A 20,318-nucleotide genomic window follows, 5' to 3' on the forward strand; every position below is an offset into this window, starting at 1 on the left:
TCCACCCAAGAAAGAATGGAAATAATTACATTAAATATATGTTATGATACAAAATATAAATACTTATGATTTTGATATAAATTGGTTGTTGAAATAAGCTCTCCGGATAATCTCTTACCTTCATTAGTCAATTTGCAGTCTAAAGAGAATACTTATACCAGTGTGAGATAAATAAAGTTAGATAAGGTACTTAGAAAAATATTTTATTATCAAAAATGAAAATAAGATAATATTTATAATACTTTATTTTTAATTATACAATAAGTTTCTTCCATTTACTTTAAACAACTAAAATTTAATTCTGCCTATATGCATTTGACATTCATATTCTTGAGTTGATTCACTCGTACATTCCTTTCATCTTGTATTAAAATCAATCCTGAAAAGAAAGCAACATCATGTTATTATTATGTAAAAATATTCTGTGTTTCTCTTCGCCTGGGTAGAAAATGCTTCGAAACAAGCAGCTTTAAATTAAAGTACAAAAGTAACCTGAATGTTATACTACTAGTTCGGTATGCACAATTATGTCAGAAATGTTATTGCAAATTGAGCCTGAACTGCCTGGGTGAGAAAGAAAAAATGCTGCAGAAACAGAAAGGTTATGAATTTTGCTTCAGAGCCAGTTCACAGCTCAAAGGTAAATAAAGCTAAAGGCATGGCGAAGTAGTAAGTGATAAGTATTAAACAAACAAGATAACTTACCAGCCATGTAGCTCGTTGTCTGATTCCGGCTATAGCTTAGTTAGTTTTGCTGGACATTTTCCGCAAATCGACATCTACGGTGCCTATTTTGCGTGAAACGAGGTAGCTCTACTCTAACCAACCCAGCTTCTTGGTCTTCAGGTTGCCAACTGCCTTCTTCAGTGTGGCTATAGCTTGGAAAGTACTTGGACTTTAAATAATCGTCAGAAATTTCGCTTTAAAGTGCCGTGAAGCCTTGTCAGAAGCCGGTGTTGTTCGAAGCGTGAAGCCCGTGATCATCATCAACATTAGCCCTTGTGCATCTTTACAGATGATTTACATTGTTTTTAAGATATACATTCAGGAATTGCTTAAATTGTTGATTTAAAATCTGCACAGAAAGTTTAGTTCGCGCCTACAAACTTATCTCGTTGTCGGTTGTTGAGAATTTCGACAAGTTGACAACTTACTTTGGCATTTATGACTGGGTTGCTATATAAATAAATAATTCCCTCAAAAAAACATTGGAAGGATTGCGTTCATAATGGCTCCTCTACACGATGGGCCAACGTCGGCCAATCCAAGGGACGCATTTATGCGTTAGAGGGAGCAAGTGATATTGCTATCTCATTCTACCGCATAGCTACGTCCCTTGGATTGGCCGACATTAGCGCATCGTGTAGAGGAGCCATAATACGGCAACATGATTATCTATTATATAGTTGGTCAAGCAGATCTTGTCAGTAGAAAAAGGCGGCAAATTTGAAAAATGTAGGCGCGAAGGGATATCGTCTCAGAAAATTTGAATTTCGCGCCTTTTTCTACTAAAAAGATTTGCTTGACCATCTATAATAGTTATTTGTTATTTTATAGTTGGTGCAACGAATTTTATTTAGCAATGGATAAGACCCCCACGTCAGCGTTAAATTTAGCGAACTGTGCTTAAGTTAGCGGGTGGTTTGGTGCAACCCGCCTTACCCGCCCTAAATATCTAATTACTGCTCCACCATCTTGAAAAAATTATAATAACCGGATCGATAAAAAAATCTATTTAATCATAGAATCTGGTGGGTTATTCCCACTAGTTACCACCAAGTTCTTACCACTGGTAAAAGGTGGGATTTTTTCCCAGTATTTACCACCAAAATATTGTTACAGTTCAATACTAATAAAAACAGTATAAATATGTACAGGTTGTTTTTTATAATCACCTGCAATAATTTACGAGGTGAATATGTAGGTCATACTAAACAAGTTTTATTGTGGAACCAATACCGAAATCGCGAAAAAAATTGACTCTCCCATACAAATATCAACATCAGACCAGTCAAATTGTATGACACACAGTGTTGCCAACTCGGATTTTGAAAAAATGCTAGACTAATGTCTACATTATGCCAAAATTATGCCAACGTTTTTTGAAATATGCTAAAAAAATGCTCAAATGTCACTTGAAAATAGACACTTAAAATAATACGGTATCTAAAAATATTCAGTAAAAAACACCGTATTTTGTCAGTAGGAAAAGGCGCGAAATTCAAATTTTCTATGGGCTGATAATTTTTCGTGCCTACTTTTTTTTAAATTTGCCGCTTTTGATTACTGACGGAAATGGCTTAACAGACTATAGTTTCGACGGTTACGAGTCTGCTGTTGTTTGGCAATATAGGCTGCCCGCAGAATTTTCATTCGGTTTCCGGACGGTCAGGTGTGAACGTCTCAATGTCTCGTTTGCACCTGTCATTCCGTAAGGAAAATTCCGTGCGTCTGTGGCTAGCCTTATTATTGACCTAGTGAGCTCAAAATGCGAGCAAAGGTTCTCTGTTTCAGGCGTATAACCGCGAACATCAAAAATCGAAAATTTCCAGCAACTATCTCTGTCAATCTAATTACGCCTTAATTGGAGTAAAAGAGGTAGTTGCTCGAAATTTTCGTTATCGACGTTCGTAGCAGGCCCTCTACTAGGACTAAAATGCCGACTGCTGTCCCATCCCAGCAAATAGCAAAACATAGATTTGGGTAAATTTATGTAAGTACCTACAAGATCAGTGAAGGCCAGTCCAGATGGGACAATTTTCGCCCAACCTGATTAAATTGTCTCTCAAAACTCAAATATGTCAATCCACGAAAAAATCAGGTCAATTTAACTGAATTTATTTGCCATTTATAAATAATTATACATATAGCTGGTCAAGCAAATCTTGTCAGTAAAAAAAGGCGCGAAATTCAAATTTTCTATAGGACGATATCCCGTCGCGCCTACATTTTTCAAATTTGCCGCCTTTTTCTACTGACAAGATCTGCTTGACCAAGTATATATAGTCCGTCGTCGTCCATCCGCCCACAAAAGTCAAAATTAATATGAAATTATGAACCGCATAAGGCGATGGCGCATATTGTTGCTGCCAAGTTGGTGCAAACTTGGCTTAGACTAAATTATGCTAAAAAATATGCCAGGTGCTAAATGGAAAATTTTGGTGCCAAAGCGAGTGAAAATATGCCAGATCTGGCATCAATTATGCCATGTTGGCAACACTGGCCTACTGACGCTCCCTACAGTGTTGCCAACTCGGATTTTGAAAAAATGCTAGACTGATGTCTAGATTATGCCTAAATTATGCTAAAGTTTTTGGAAATATGCTAAAAAAAATGCTAAAATGTCACTTGAAAATAGACACTTAAAAATAATATGGTGTCTAAAAATATTCAGTAAAAAACACCGTACTTTGTCAGTAGAAAAAGGCGCGAAATTCAATTTTTCTATAGGAATTTTGTTTACTAACGGAAATGGCTTGACAGACTATTGTTACGACGGTTACGAGGCAAGTCTGCTGTTGTTTGGCAATATAGGCTGGCCGCAGGCAGACGCACGGAATTTTCATTCAGTTTCCCGGACGGTCAGGTGTGAACGGGACGTCGCTATACACATAACTATACATGTCTCGTTTGCACCTGTCATTTCATTCGGAAAATTCCGTGCGTCAGTGGCCAGCCTTATTATTGAGCTCAAAATGCGAGCAAAAAGCTTCTCCGTTTCAGGCGTATAACCGCGATCATCAAAAATTTAAAATTTCCAGCAACTATAATCTAATTACGCATTAATTGGAGTAAAAGAGGTAGTTGTTCTAAATTTTCGTTATCAACGTTCGTGGTAAGCGCTCTGCTAGGACTAAAATGCCGGCTCCTGTCCCATCCCAGCTAAATAGCAAAACAGAAATTTGGCTAAATTTATGTAAGTACCTACAAGATCAGTGAGGCCAGTCCAGATGGGACAATTTTCACCCAACCTGATTAAATTGTCTCATCAAATCTGCAAAACGGAACTCAAATAAGTATGTCAATCCACGAAAAAATCAGAGGTCAATTTAACTAAATTTATTTGCCATAAAAAAACATATATAGTCCGTCGACGTCCATCCGCCCACGACAGTCAAAATTCATTTGAAAATACATAGACCTAGTATTACATAGATGAGCTATACGCGTGCCTCCGTGAGGGACAAAACATAAGCAAAGCGACAATATTAAAAACACGTTTTCACATTCCTGACAACATACCAAAAACAATCTACGTAATTCGGTCGGGTTATTTGTTGCCCACCATTTAACCATACTAAATTTTTAGTGGGGAACAACAAAAAGTGAGACTGTGACAAGGACAAGCCATAATACCGCTTTCTCTGCTACTCCTACTGAAATTTCCATAAGTGCATCTCGTTCGGTCGTTTGGCCCCTCCCCCGTGTCATCTCTATGTTATTGTTCCTTTATGGAAAATATGAACCACATAAGGCGATGGCGCAAATTGTTGCTGCCAAGTTGGTGCAAACTTGGCTTAGACTAAATTATGCTAAAAAATATGCCAGATGCTAAATGGAAAATTTTGGTGCCAAACCGAGTGAAAATATGCCAGATCTGGCATCATTTATGCCAAGTTGGCAACACTGGCTCCCTAGTCGGACAAGGCCGTCGCATCTACATCGCGTCTACATCGCTCACGTAGGACACACCTATACATATCAACGGTTTGTTTCTTCCTCGCCGCGTCGCGCCTCGCCGCGCCGCCGCCGCGCCGCGCCGCCGCCGCGCCGCACCGCGTTCGCGCGTTGTTCGCCTACGTAAGACGTAGCGTGTGGTGCTTGTTTTACATTAAAAATGGATCGGACTATCGGACAACGCTTTTGATAATTAGGCCACGACATACATACATAGAAAACCCCTTCTTCTTATCCTTCTGATCCTTAAAGTATGTCTTAATATAGTAAGACAGTGGTTTGATTTCCGTTCACTGGGTTTGACACACAACCGCGCGTTCAGTCTAGATTTAGAAAAATAGCATAAATACAAGAAATTAAATTTATAAGCATTTATTTGAGACAAGCTCAACTCACAATAAACTTTCGTCTTAATATATGCCGTCGAAGTTTCTTGGAAACCCAAACTGCTTGGCCTCTTACGGTAAAACCACAATTTCTCCGTTCCCGATCTGGTTCTTTAAGACAAGTATTAAGGTCAATGTGGCTAATTCCGTCATAGGGCCTATTCCGTCCACGAGCATATACCTATTCCTTTGATTTTCAATAGATGCAGTTATTAACCGCGTCTGTCTGTCCATTAACATTTAATATAATCGTAACGTACATACATAATAATGTAATGTATTCGCGGCGCGTGCCCGCACGCTACCGGTTGCGTGTGGCCGTTAAACTACGAAAACAGTTAGCGTGTGAAACGTAATAATAAAGGTGTGTCCAGCGGGCGCAGCACGGTTCCATTTTTATCGCCTGTCACTATGCGCGTCCCTTTCGCACTTACATACTTGTTAGAACGTGACAGGTATGATATCGCCGCAGCGGGGGTATCATGGTCGCATTTTTATCATTTGTCATGTCATGCGTCACTTTCGCACTTACATAATGTACTTGTTAGAACGTGACAGGCATGATGACAGATGATAAAAAACTGACCATCTTAACATTCTCAATCCTACACCTACAGGGTGCTTAGACAAGATGATCGTTAACGCTCCGTAGCGAACGAAACGCAACTGTCTCCGACGCACAAATTTTGATGAGTGTCCCTTAGCGCCCCTAAAGTAAAGAATTAAGTAGGTAGGAAAAACAAATTTGTAATTCCTAAAAAGTAAACAAAATCTACCCTCAAATGGCTCCTAATGCCAGTGGTCGGTTAACCAATAAATGTTATAACTACCCAAAAATGTACAAATTGCTTGTTTACTTTTATTTAAATACCTAAAGATACAGACTATACCTAGTTACTTAAACAAAATACTAATTCCCAAGTTTAGTAGCAACATAAATGCAATAACCACAGATCGGCAACCTTTGGTCCGGTGAATAACATCACGTCCGCATCATCGGTGTTACCCAAACGCGTAACAATGACACGATGAGACCTTTCTAGCGTCTCAAGTTCATATCGTAATATCATAATTACTGGGCTACTGGAGCTTAGTAATTGTAATTACACATTGTTCATGAGTAGGTCAATTCAAGAGTAGGTAGTATTTACAAGTGCCTTTTATATAAGTACCACAAATGTCCAGTGTCCACGACTGTGATAAACAGGGATATATCACGCTTGGGGTTACAGTACGGGACAAACGCTAGGAGGATGATGATGATATCACGCTTGGGGGCCTAGTCTAGATAACAATCGTTGATAAAATACGGCAATCGAAACTTAACTAATGTATGGAAATGCCAATTATACCACGAATGTCTACGACTGTGATAAACAGGGATATATCAGGCTTGGGGGCCTATCCAAGAAGACAATCGTTGATAGAAAACGCCAATCGATACTTAACTAATGTATGAAAATACCTACTGCCTATAGTCTGTATTTTTAGGTATTTAAAAAAGAGTAAACAAAATCTACCACACCACACATTACATGATTAAATAATGTAGGTTAAAGTCAGGTCGTTTAGTGACAGATCCAGGTGGTTTTGTATTTGGTTGGTTAGTCAATAAATGTTATAACTACCAGAAAATTTAGAAATTATTTGTTTACTTTTATTTAAGTACCTAAAGCTACAGAGTTATTATTGACTTTTTGTACCATGTGTGATGATACATTACATATTTTTAGGGTTCCGTACCCAAAGGGTAAAAACGGGACCCTATTACTAAGACTCCGCTGTCCGTCCGTCCGTCCGTCCGTCCGTCTGTCACCAGGCTGTATCTCATGAACCGTGTTAGCTAGGCAGTTGAAATTTTCACAGATGACGTATATCTGTTGCCGCTCTAACAACAAATACTAAAAAGTACGGAACCCTCGGTGGGCGAGTCCGACTCGCACTTGTCCGGTTTTTGTTTGGTGTTTGTCGATGTACGTTTGTCATCTTGGGTAGGGTAGGTATAATTAATAAGCGGTATGAACGACAACAACAGCAACTCCTGGGGTGTCACATGCGCATTCTAGAGACTTTAATAACGTGTAAGTAGATAGATACCTTTTTTGGAGAATTGCAGTAGCAGTCTCTTAAAATTTATCCATTATCCAAGCATTATCCTTCTAGCGTTGTTCCGTATTTCATTAGGGAACCTGGGCCTGGGGTCCGCTCGGTAACCTAATCTCGAGGGTTCATGTAAGCACTAGTTTTAAGAAAGCGACTGCCAACGTTCCAATTCAATTTTAAAATAGTCATGTTACTACAAAATATAAGCAGTGTAAAGTGTCATTCTATTGCTATGTTAAAAACAGCCATATTGAAATTATCAAAGAATGATGAATTTACTGGTGACCTTTGTTTAGATAGTAAGTTCCATAGAATGACATTTTAGCCAAAAAAAGTACAATCTTATAGTCTAGCCCTACTTGTCTGGTTCACACAAATAAACAATCGTTCGCGTTTACCGCGCCAAAACAGAACAATAAAAGTTTAATCAAAAGGTTTACGATCCCTGCAGCGGACGCGTCGCAAGGTGAACCTCTTCGGCCAAATGTGTCTAGACTTTTTAGGCTCTTTGTCAAGTTATGGGTTTTCCTGTGTTCCTTTGCAGAGATCGGTTACCGGTATTTTTTGTATGGGAACGAAAACGGTATTTTTTCGTTCTTTGTTAATTATTTCTTTTCTAATTGGGCCATCTAATAATACGAAGTTGTTACCATGGAATATTTTTATTTACTCTTTAAAGTTAATATTTTGCTTTTATTAAAAACATTTAGATTACAATAGATTAAACATACAAATTATAAACTAAAATAAACCTAAGAATGAGTAAAACGAACTTAACAAATAAAATATTGCCCCCCACTCTGATTGTCTCCCGGATCAAATGTGCCAAAAATACTGGCGGCATTACCCCGCTGAATGGCCAGTGATATTTGTTGGATAAGGAAAGAACCAGAGCGAGGGTCGCAGCCCCTATCCCTTAAGCGTCGCCCTATATCCTTAATAAAGGCTTTGGCCTCGGCACACCAAGGCCCCGCCGTCTCGACGGCAACCGGGACAAAATCGTACACCTGTTCAAGGTTCGCGTACTTGCTGTGCTTCAACCTAGCAGCAGTTTCAGCCGCTGCACCTGCCTTGTTTACCGTGCGCGTGAGATGAGTGGGTGCAAAAGTACTCACACACGTGGCATCCCAAAGCAAGCTGCGGCCCTTCGCCCAAGGAACAAGTGTAAGACCATCCGGTCTCTTGCCGTCCAAACGACTTAGGCCCTGGGGCTCCATAATACATGGGACGTTCGCCGACACCAAAGCTCGCCTTATTAATTCATTAATGGCACAGTGCCTAGGTATCCTACCCACACACCGCAAGCAGCTTAGCCCGTGGTGACCATCCGCCTCCACCATTGCCCCGCACTTACACTGATGTGGCTCGCACACCTTGCCCCCAATTCTCAGTGCTACCGCCATCCGTAACGTGTCATTATCAAGTAAGGTTCCCAAGTGTGGTGACGGCAAGGCATGCAACCATGCCCCGGACTCAGGTTCCCTAACAGCCTTTAGCCTGGCAACATCCTTCCCTACAGCACTCTCCAATAGGCCCTTATGCCACTCACGGCACAGAATATCATCCCAAAGTCATTGTGAAGAGGGGTTTTCTGGTCGTTCAACTCCTGCAAAGCGGCACGACCACTCGGAAAGAGCCTCCGTGAGAAATGTAATACAGATATTGCCACCATTTGAGGAGAGAATTCTAGTGGCAAAACCTGATGCCGCATGAGATGATGCTAGGAAAGCCACCAACCCGACGTCACGCATGCAACGTACCCCCAGACCCCCATACCGAACAGGAAGTGATGCCTGGCGCCACTGTGGTTCATCGAAGCTGACATTCAAAACACCCTCTAAGCCCTGTCGAAGTACACGATCAAACACCTGTACATCCTGATCAAACCTCCAAATCGGTGCAGTTCTCAAGATATATGTCACACGAGGCATTGCAAAGCAGTTTCGAAGAAGGATGAGTGAAACGTGCGCCGACAAGTGTTTGAAATGTACAAAAGCAGACTCCAGTGCCTGAGTCTTAGCCCGGACCGCCGAGCTCACCCCCTCTGGAAAAATGGGTGCTCCTAATAAGGAAAATGAAGTTTTGTTCAGCAGCCGGAGACCTGGAAAAACCGATTGGAAGTTAGGCACGGAATCTAATGCTGAGGTACCACATGGATACAGCTCACATTTTGTGGAATTTACCTCTAGCCCAATTGATTGTAAGTAAGGTAAGAGCCTACTTACATCATCCAGGGCTTCCTCCACGCGTTCAATGGTGACTGCAAGTTCGTTATACAATTCTGTATCGCAAGACAAAATACCAGAGGACCCAACGGATCTCCTTGTTGAGCACCTACCTGTGAAGAGATCGTGCTGTCACCAAAGAACAGGTTACTCGGAGAGGAATAACATTGGAAAAGAAAGGGATACAAAGTTGGAACACGTGTCTTTACCTGTTCCAATATTATATCTCTTTCTACCGAATTAAATGCATTCTTGACGTCAAGCTTCAATATAACGGTATTGCTGTTCTCACGGGACTCAGCAAAATGCCTAGTCGCATGGATTGCCGCCTCACAACCTAAAGGAGTGCCAAAACCTATTTGACGCGGCTGAAAATACGCTGCCATCTCATCCTTTACCGAACGGCAACCCAACTTAGCAACGAGTCGCCGTAAGGTTGTACCTATTGCAATGGGCCTTACACCTCCATCTTTTTTCTCTAACGCGCATAAACTCGCACCATATAAATAAGGGCAGACGTGGGGGTTAAGCATGCCACGTAAAAGAAAATTACACAATTTAGTAAGCGACTCGAGAAGTTTGTATCCATTGTCACCCACATTTAGCGACGTGAGTTCCTTCGAATGTTGTGGGCGAAGGCCATCTATGCCGGCAGCAGAGCCATTGTAAAAAGAACCTATTGCGTTAGTAACGTCGGATACTGATATTGTAAGGAAAGGACTCGTTAGGTCAGGCTCAGGCGGAAAATCAAGTGGTCTAGAAGGTGCAGGGTTCTTAGCCCTCAGAGCCTCCAGAGTGTCGGCACTAGACGGAGCAAGAGAAGAATCGGACAACAGGAGACGAACCGCCCGTCTCAAATCTCCATCATGAACCTTGCCTTCTATTGCCCGGTACAAGGATGGCGGTTTGTGGCCGGCTGTATCAGGAAAATACAATCTTGAACTGTCAATGTTTTCCTTAACCTTTGAGGTCAAAGATCTGGCCGTCCCGCCCTCAGGCACCCTCAGCGCGGTAAAAGGAAATAACAGAAAAGCGAACCAATCGTTAACCTCATTAGTCCGGAGACACGCATCGACCAATTTTGCCAATTTGCCTGCAGCAAGGTTCCTCGCGCCTTTGGGGATGTGCTTCAACACCCGGACATTCCTTTTCAATGCAGGCAAACTATGAAGACCTGCATCAATCGTGGGTACACCTTGCGCGGGCACTGTACTGGGGTCGGAGCTAGAGGGCCCGGCACTTTCTTTGTGAACCTTACCGATATGCACATTAAGGCCCCTTGACCCTGCATACAACTTAGAAGAACCGGGACAGTGTGGGCACGCTACTTTAGTGGGACAGCTCATATTAAAATTAGACTAAAATTAACAATATGCTTAATAATGTAAAGGATAAAAATATGTATATATGAGTTGATTGATGACGTCCTGTCGCAAGCCCTGGCTCGCTGAGCCAGATTACAGGACAACACACATGATCAGCAATCATCTTTAGGATGCTGTTTGGACTGTCCCTTGTTCTGCTCAACAGAGACGCTGCTTTTTTGCGCAAAATGGCTGCAAATCCATCTGTGCGTGACTCCGCGAACATGGTTGATGCGCTGCAGAATTTGGGCAGGCCAATCAGCATCCTAAAGGCATTGTTGTACTGCACCCTAATCGCATTGTACGACTTTTGGGTGTATCGGACCCACAGGCTGCCAGTGTAAAAAGACGAGCAGTATGACTTGAATAATGTGATTTTCACTGCATTTGAACACTTAGCAAACCTGCGGGCCAGCATGTTCGCCCTTACGCACAATGCTCTTCGCTCTCTTTCCATATCGGCATCGTCCTTCAGATCGTCAGTAACAATGTGCCCGAGATATTTGAAGCGAGTAACTCTCGTGAGGGCGATGCCGTTTAATTGGACGGGAGGTATAATTGTGGGATACTTGTTTCCAGCCTTAAAAATCATTATCTCACTCTTTTTCCCGTTATACAACAAACCGTGTGAGGAGGCGTAGGACTCACATACAGCTATAAGTTTACGGAGCGCCCCAATGGAGGGAGCCAGCAGCACCATGTCGTCCGCGTAACTGATGTTGTTTAGGCATACGCCGTCAACATGGCAGCCGACATGTGTACTGCTGAGCTGTTCAACTAGTGCGTCTACATACAGGCAAAAAAGTAAAGGTGAGCTCAAACCACCCTGACGCACCCCGCACTCAAGCCTGTATGGTTCCGTAGCCTCACCCGCCCACCTCACACGGTTTTCCTGGTTTAAATACCAGTACCTGAGAAGATGGATTAACTCCGGCGGTAACCCAGACTTCTGCAACTTATCCCATAGAACATCGTAAGATACGAGGTCAAAAGCTTTCGTCAGGTCCAAAAAACAGGCATAAATAGGCGTTTTTCTGTCTGTGTAGTATTTGATAGTGTGCTTTAAACTGAGAATGGCCATCTCTGTTGACAACCCAGCCCGAAAACCGAACTGAGCGTCGTGTAGTTTTATACGTGCACTTAGGTAGGAGTTAAGCACACTATCAAACACTTTCGCTACAATAGTCGCTAATGATATAGGCCTGTAATTTGTACCATCCGAAGCATCACCGGTTTTATTCTTGATGATAGGCACCACCAAGGTCTCCATCAACTCAGGCGGTAAATAGGAGTGAATTAAGCACAAGTTGAACAATAAGGCTAGTACTCGAGGTAGATGGACACCGGCATGTCGGAGATGTTCAACGCTTAAGCCGTCATGTCCAGGCGACTTGCCCCTTCTCATTTTTTTAATTGCTACTCTAACGTCTTTAGCACAAACACAAATTGACAAGTTGCCCTTCAGAACCTCGAAATTTCGACACGGCGGCCCTAAGGGTGAGCTAATTGTAAACCTATCTCTAAATAAGTTGGCAATTTCTTTAGGGCTTGAAACTCCATTGACACTCACAGGTACGCCTTTCTTGGGGTTTAGTTTATTTGTAGCCTTCCAGAAGGCCTTAAAATCGCCACTGGAATGATGGGATGCCAGTAAGTCCATCTTGATTTGCTCTTGATGGTTTTGGCACCATCTGAGCCTCCCTTTAAAGATCTTACGGGCCTCGACCATGTCAGCATAAACCGGTCCAGAGCCCGGTTTCCCATATAATTCCCATATATCAAATGCAAGCCTAGCGTGTCTGTGAGCCTCACTTACATGCCTGTTCCACCCTGTTAAGCCACGTTTACGTCCATTTATACTATTTCTATGAGTTTCAGTAGCCGCATAACACATAACTTCAATTATATCCTTATACAACTTATCAATAAGGCGCTTATGACATACAATTTCACAATAACTACTACAGCATTCTTGAAACTCGGTTGGAAAATCAATACCCTTAAACTTTAAATTACAAATTTCCGAATATTCATTTATTTGGTTCAAACTTCTCTGCCCCCACTTTACCTTATTACTATTATATTTAAAACTAGGGACGTTAGTTTTTTTACTCAATAAGTTTAAATTACATTTCACTATAAGTGGAAAGTGATCCGACCAAAAGACATCGTACTTAACATGTATATCAATGACACTCTGCAATGCGGCCTTGGTTACAACGCAATGATCGAGCCACCGACGGCATCCGTGCGCTTCGCTAATAAATGTGAATGCTCCCGTCGGCTTTAAAATATCTAAATCGGCACATACCCAGTCCTGGTCCCGTGCAAATTCAACGAGTTCGCTGTAGAACCGCTCTCCCGGGTGCGCGTTAAAGTCGCCGAGAACAAACACAGACTCTGCATCACTCTCATCTATGATAGCACAAATAGCACTTAAGCATTCAATAAAAGCCATCGTATTTTCTAACATGTCAGTAGGCATATAAACACTTATCACAACAATAGGTGCGTCGTTCGTTAACGCGCGAATTGCACACACACGAGGGTTAGTAAAGCGGCTGAACTTAAAATAAAAATAAAATTTATAATTTACCTAAAAACACAACTATGTCCTACATTTCGAGTATAAAGTAATTCGAAATATACGATTATTTCAACGTTTTTGCAAAAAACCGGTTCCGATTCCTGTTCCTTTGAAGTGTGTTGGTTTTAGCACAGAATAAATAATAATACTAGGTACAAAAGACACTCTAACAAAACGCGTCTGTTACGATCAGGGAAGATAAGGCCGCTAGGTGGCGACAGCGCCACGCGCGGCTTATGGTTAGCCACCAAAATTGGTGTGGAATGGAACGGATGTACTTTTAGCTACCTGTAGCAAAGCGACGAAATCGCGGAGTGAGCCACGCCTGCCTGTGTTCCTTTGAAGTGTGTTCGTTTTAATTTATGTAGTAGAATCCGTTTATTATGACTTCGCTTATACTGACCAACCGCTTACTATGACCTAATTACTGTGCAAGTATGGTTTTCATATAAAATTCTTTGTGACAAAGTCGGATAAGATGACTTCGCTTATAGTGACAAACCACTTATGACCTATAAATCATATTTTCGTGAAATTATGTCCGGTTATACTGACACCTTCGCTGGTTTTCGCGACCGTCACCACGTCTTTCCTTGCGAGGACGTTTGGTGCGTTCGTGGCGTGTAAGTTATTTTGTCTCATCTTCATCTCTCACAAAGGAATTTGAGACTAATTTGAATCATCATCATCATCATCATATCAGCCAGAGGACGTCCACTGCTGGCATGGGCCTCCCCCAAAGAGTGCCACAATGACCGGTCTTGCGCCACCCGCATGCAGCGGACTCCCGCGACCTTTACCAGGTCATCAGTCCACCTTGTGGGGGGTCTACCCACGCTGCGCCTTCCGGTACGTGGTCGCCACTCGAGAACCTTTCCGCTCCAATGGCCATCGGTTCTACGTGCAATGTGCCCCGCCCACTGCCACTTAAGTTTAGCGATTCGGAGACGTACATCGGTTAACTACTTTGGTTAATTATGTAGTACCTACATAATTGAATTACACATAAGTGTCATGTCAATTAACTCATGGGTCATGAATGTCATGATACAGTTAGTGTACCTAAGTGTGGATATTAAACGAAATAGTACATTACGATACAAGTGCGAAAAGTAGGAAATTTGCAACGAGTGGCGATATATTGGGAGTGTTTTAAATCGACACGAGTTGCGAATTATACCTTTTCGCACGTGTAATACCTACTGTACAAAGTTTTACAGTACATATGGCTTTTTAAATTTTCGACATAGTTAGCACATATAGTGCTAAGTAGCAAAGGAGTTCATAAAGTCTTAAACTACGATTCAAAATCACGTCTTCCAATCATCGGGATGTGCTTTAAAGTCATAAAGGATGACTCACGCTAGACCAGCCTGGCCCCGTCCGGGGCGTCCGACACGATAATCATAAGTAACTCTCACGGCATACGAAATAAATAAGTGCTGTTACCTGATACCACTAGGGTTGCCAACCGTACTATATTATTAGTGTCCGACCGAAGGTTCGGTTTCGGTTTCGGTTTCGGCCAGTTTCGGCCAAAAAATCATGTTTCGGCTGTAGTTTCGGTTTCGGCCAAAAAACGGCCGAACCTTTCGGCCGGGCCGAAACTTACGAAATGGTACTTCGTACTATGAAACTAAACTATGAGACAAAGACCAAAAGTTGGGGAATAACTAGGACAACAATATTAATATGTACCTACATAATTATACTGATTAATATATAGGTACAGAAATTAATTGGTTTATTATAAAACACAATCCCAACAAAAACATAAATGTGAAATGAGAGCCAAGTTCAATATTAAGAATATGTGTCGTTGTTGACTCGCTGACAAAAGAATTGAGATCTATATGAGTGCCAAGTTCTGTGTTGTGTAGATAATCCTGAAATTATAAAGGATTTGACTTGGCTAGTTTTTACCAACAAACCAAATTTTAGAAAAGTAGCCTATACGTAAAAACTAGCCAAGACAACTCCTGTATAATTTCAGGATTATCTACACAACACAGAACTTGGCACTCATATAGATCTCAATTCTTTTGTCAGCGAGTCAACAACGACACATATTCTTAATATTGAACTTGGCTCTCATTTCACATTTATGTTTTTGTTGGGATATCATTACTTTTTGTACAGAAATTACTATAGTAGGTATTCATCATAAAAGCAGTTTGCCTAAGCTGAAAAGGAGACCCTAGCTAACGCGCGGTCAATTGTTAAAAAGTTTCAGTTTTCACATTTTTTTCTTTTTTATACGCCTAATAGTCTAGCTTCATGCCAAATATCAAGTTTCTAAGTGATCTAGAAGTGGGTTAGGTTTTTGGTTTATAAGTATTACCTAATTAATTTTTTTACATTTTCCCTCTATATAAACCTAATAGTCTACCTTGATGCCAAATATCAAGTTTCTAAGTCATCTAGAAGTGGGTTAGGTTTTTGGTCTATAAGTATTAATTTTTTTTGTTTCCATCGAATTATCAATAATTTCCAGTTTTCAGATTTTTCCCTATATATACACCTAATAGTCTACTTTGATGCCAAATATCAAGTTTCTAAGTGATCTTGAAGAGGGGTTAGGTTTTTGGTCTATAAGTATTAATTTTTTTTCCATCGAAATATCAATAATTTCCAGTTTTCAGATTTTTCCCTCTATATACACCTAATAGTCTACCTTGATGCCAAATATCAAGTTTCTAAGTCATCTAGAAGCGGGTTAGGTTTTTGGTCTTTAAGTATTAATTCTTTTTTTACCATCGAAATATCAATAATTTCCATTTTTAAGATTTTTCCCTCTATATACACCTAATAGTCTACCTTGTTGCCAAATATCAAGTTTCTAAGTGATCTAGAAGTGGGTTAGATTTTTGGTCTATAAGTATTAATTATTATTTTTTCCATCTAAATCTCAGTAATTTCCAGTTTTCAGATTTTTCCCTCTATATACACCTAATAGTCTACCTTCATGCCAAATATCAAGTTTCTAAGTCATCTAGAAGTGGGTTAGGTTTTTGGTCTATAAGTATTAATTCATTTTTTTCCATCGAAATATCAATAATTTCCATTTTTCAGATTTTTCCCTCTATATACACCTAATAGTCTACCTTGATGCCAAATATCAAGTTTCTAAGTGATCTAGAAGTGGGTTAGATTTTTGGTCTATAAGTATTAATTATTATTTTTTCCATCTAAATCTCAATAATTTCCAGTTTTCAGATTTTTCCCTCTATATACACCTAATAGTCTACCTTGATGCCAAATATCAAGTTTCTAAGTGATCTAGAAGTGGGTTAGGTTTTTGGTCTAAAACTATAAATTATTTTTTTTCCCTCGAAATGTCAATAATTTCCAGTTTTCAGATTTTTTCCTCTATATACACCTAATAGTCTATCTTGGTGCCAAATATCAAGTTTCTAAGTGATCTAGAAGTGGGTTAGGTTTTTGGTCTATAAGTATTAATTATTTTTTTTCCATCGAAATATCAATAATTTCCACTTTTCAGATTTTTCCCTCTATATACACCTAATAGTCTACCTTGATGCCAAATTTCAAGTTTCTAGGTCATCTGGAAGTGGGTTAGGTTTATGATCTATATGTCAGTCAGTCACAAAAATGCCGGTTTTTAAACGTTAATTTATCAGTAACTGTTTGAGCTACGTTTATGAAATTTTGTATTTTGGACAAGCTAAGGGGCTTGAATACATGTGCCAAATTTCATTAGTGTAGGTTAAGTAGGTTTCAAGTTGTGAAGGGGTCAAAAGTAGCTCGAAATGGTTCGTGTAATATTACACACGGTTGCTGCGTCGCCAGTTCCTTTTTCTTTGAACTTGGCTGGACACGCTACCGCGTGTCTAGATTCCACTAATGAGGGCGCTACTAGACGGTCGACGCAGTCTTAAGAGGCTGTTAATCAGGCGCGGATCCACCGTTGTGGGCACAGTGGGCATGCCCACAACCCTAATAGGGTGCCCTATTGCTTCCCCGAGTAGAATTACGCCGATTTTTGTTTCGCAGACGCTTTGGCAGAGAAACATTTTTGCAGAATTTCATTAGGTATAAGTACGCAGAGTAGTCAGTTGATCGATACGCAAATTTACTTTACGTAGAATGATCGTTCGGTGAAAGTCAAAATTGCCCGAGTAAATTAACCATTGGCCGAAACACGGTACCTAGGTACTTAGTTAAATAGAAGCTAAGTAAATAGGAACCAGAGATATAAAATAAATGTTAAAACTGATTTTTGTCCATAGGTACGACTACTGTTTGTACCTAATCGATTGTGTACGGATAGTACATGAGTTGATATGATTTTTGATGGTAGATTGCAATCTTGATGGAAACACTGATTTCGGTAATATTTATTTATTGATAACCAAGGTATATGAGTACTAGCTAGGAGCACGTATAAACGTAAACTAATTCATAAATCGATGTATGGCGTAATCGCAAATACAGCAATTATTATAAAGTCATTGTATTTAATGCTGACGCGAGAAATGTGCGAACGCAAGGTTGTACAGATTGTATGATATTAGGCAGGGTTTGTACCTATGGACAATTTTCTTGGTACAACTTTTCAGCAATTATTTTGGACTTGATATTGTCTCCAGGGTCTACAAAGACCTCGGAATCATCGTTTAGTTGGCAAAGCTTTAGACGAATAAAGCTTGATTTTTCGTTAGTCAGGGTGTCCATATTAGGTACACTACTCTACATCCTTTTTATTAACCAAACTATTTAGTTATCAATTAAACATCTGGCGAAATGCGAAAACTGTAGAAAACAACACTGAAACCTTGAACACTTGTATCATTTACCGAATTCACAAAAAACATTTATATTACGAGGATAAAAATTTAGTTAAAAAAACTTTTTTTCAGAGCCAAAAAAAATCTCCGTACATTTATAAATATGGTGAATAACTAATTGTTAGTAATATAAGAAAATGCATTTTTTTAAGTTCACGATGGTAGTCTACCGTTAGTAGTTCTTTAAATACCGGCAGTGTCCACATGTAAAACCGTCCACAGTACTTATACTTATATGTAGTGTGATTGAGTGCCACTTGTCAAAAACTGTAAAAAAGTTAGAAAACGTTACTCGACTGAAGGTTGCTTGATGAAAAGATTACTCTACCAAATGAAATTCTTCTAATAATTGGTCTGCTAATTTACACAGAAGTGATCTGAAAGATATGTGAAGAGTCTACCAAAAGTTAGTCGACCAAAAGTTACATCTACGAATAATTGACTCTGCAAAACCATTTTCGGCGAAACGTTGTAAGCGAATCAACAATCTGCTAAAAATTGGTCGGGGAATCATTAGGGAAGGTACCCCAGCTGAATACAGAGCTCTAATTATTTGCAAGAATATAGATTATTTACTAACAGGGGCAGTTATATCTAGCTTAATGCCAGCTTTTAATTTACAGCCGAAGGAGTTTTTTAACGTAGTTATCTATCTATATGTGTTTATAGACTGAAATAAATCGCTTGCGATCCCTCTGCGAATTTACTGGTCGGGATATCATCAGGTACCCTCGACTCGCACTTGGCTGATTTTGGAGTGGCTGTGACCACAACCTTTTTTCAGGGCTGGATCCGCGCCTGCTGTTAATACCTATAACGCGCACACTGTCTAATTGTATCGGAGTAAATGAGATAGCACTGTAGCATGGTACTGGGCCTGGGCAAAGAAATAAGAAAACTCATCATCTTCCTCGCGTAATCCCGGAATATTTGCCACGGCTCATGGGAGCCTGGGGTCCAATTGACAACTAATCCCATGAATTGGCGTAGGTACTAGTTTTTACGAAAGCGACTGCCATCAGACTGACCTTCGAAGCCAGAGAGTAAACTAGGCCTTATCGGGACTAGTCCGGCTTCCTCACTATGTTTTTCCTTCACCGAAAAGCAAATAGTAAATATCAAATGATATTTCGTATACAGGGTGGAAAGGCACGACGATCCTTTCCGGAAATGGGAGATAGTTTAGCCTAAGCTCTATATTTTCTCCATAGAAACTATGTTAATATGGGCAACCGTTTCTAAATTATGACCTTTTAAACATCCACGCAAAAAACTACTTTGTTCTAACCCTAACAACAGGTGACAGGGTCAATGAACTTACTTGTAAACAATCAGTATTCGACAGGAAATTATGCTAATTTGTTGCCATCTAACCATTTTTAGGTCTGCTTACAGCACGGTAAGAATCATTGCAGGATTTTCGCTTTCTTAGTGGTTCCACTTGTTCAATACTTGAATGAAATAGTTATGTTATTCCTTAATATTAATAATACTAACCACAACATTGTTTACAACGACAGTTCAAATGGTGACATTGACAACCACTCAAAAGTACGCAATCGTCTTATAAATATCTCTGGTTTCCTTGACTGATAAAAAGGTTTTAGTTTCTTAACACGTTTCACAAAATTATTTTCGAATAATTGGAAACTATTTAAAATAATAAAAAATTACATGTAGGTTGTGTTAGTTGCACCAAATGAACTTGCAAAAATGAAATACTAAGAATAAATCAAGAATAAATACTTCTTCAATACCAAACTAACAAACCTTCTTGCGTGGTAGGAAATAGACAAGACGTCTGATGTTTGAAATTAAATTTTCATTGAACTATACTTATTGAATGTCATATTCTTCAAATAAAAATGTTAGATGCTCGTGGCTATTTAAATTTGTGGGGCTGTGTAAAAGATATGGTGTACCAAACCAAACGGAATGTGAAACTGCGGACGAAATGAGACAAAGGCTAATTGGTGCTTTCTGCGGAGGATAAATGACGAAGAGCATACACTATATCGCATGTGCATCGACATACTCGGGTACGGGCTGCGGCGGCGTTGTAATACACGGAGGTACATTTGAACACCGTATGTGAAAAGAAGATAGTATTAAATATTGGAAAAAAGTAATTATCTAAGAAAGTAATAAAATTGTTTGTAATATTTTTG

This window comes from Cydia splendana, chromosome 20 (assembly GCF_910591565.1).
Source record: "Cydia splendana chromosome 20, ilCydSple1.2, whole genome shotgun sequence".
Taxonomy (NCBI): domain Eukaryota; kingdom Metazoa; phylum Arthropoda; class Insecta; order Lepidoptera; family Tortricidae; genus Cydia; species Cydia splendana.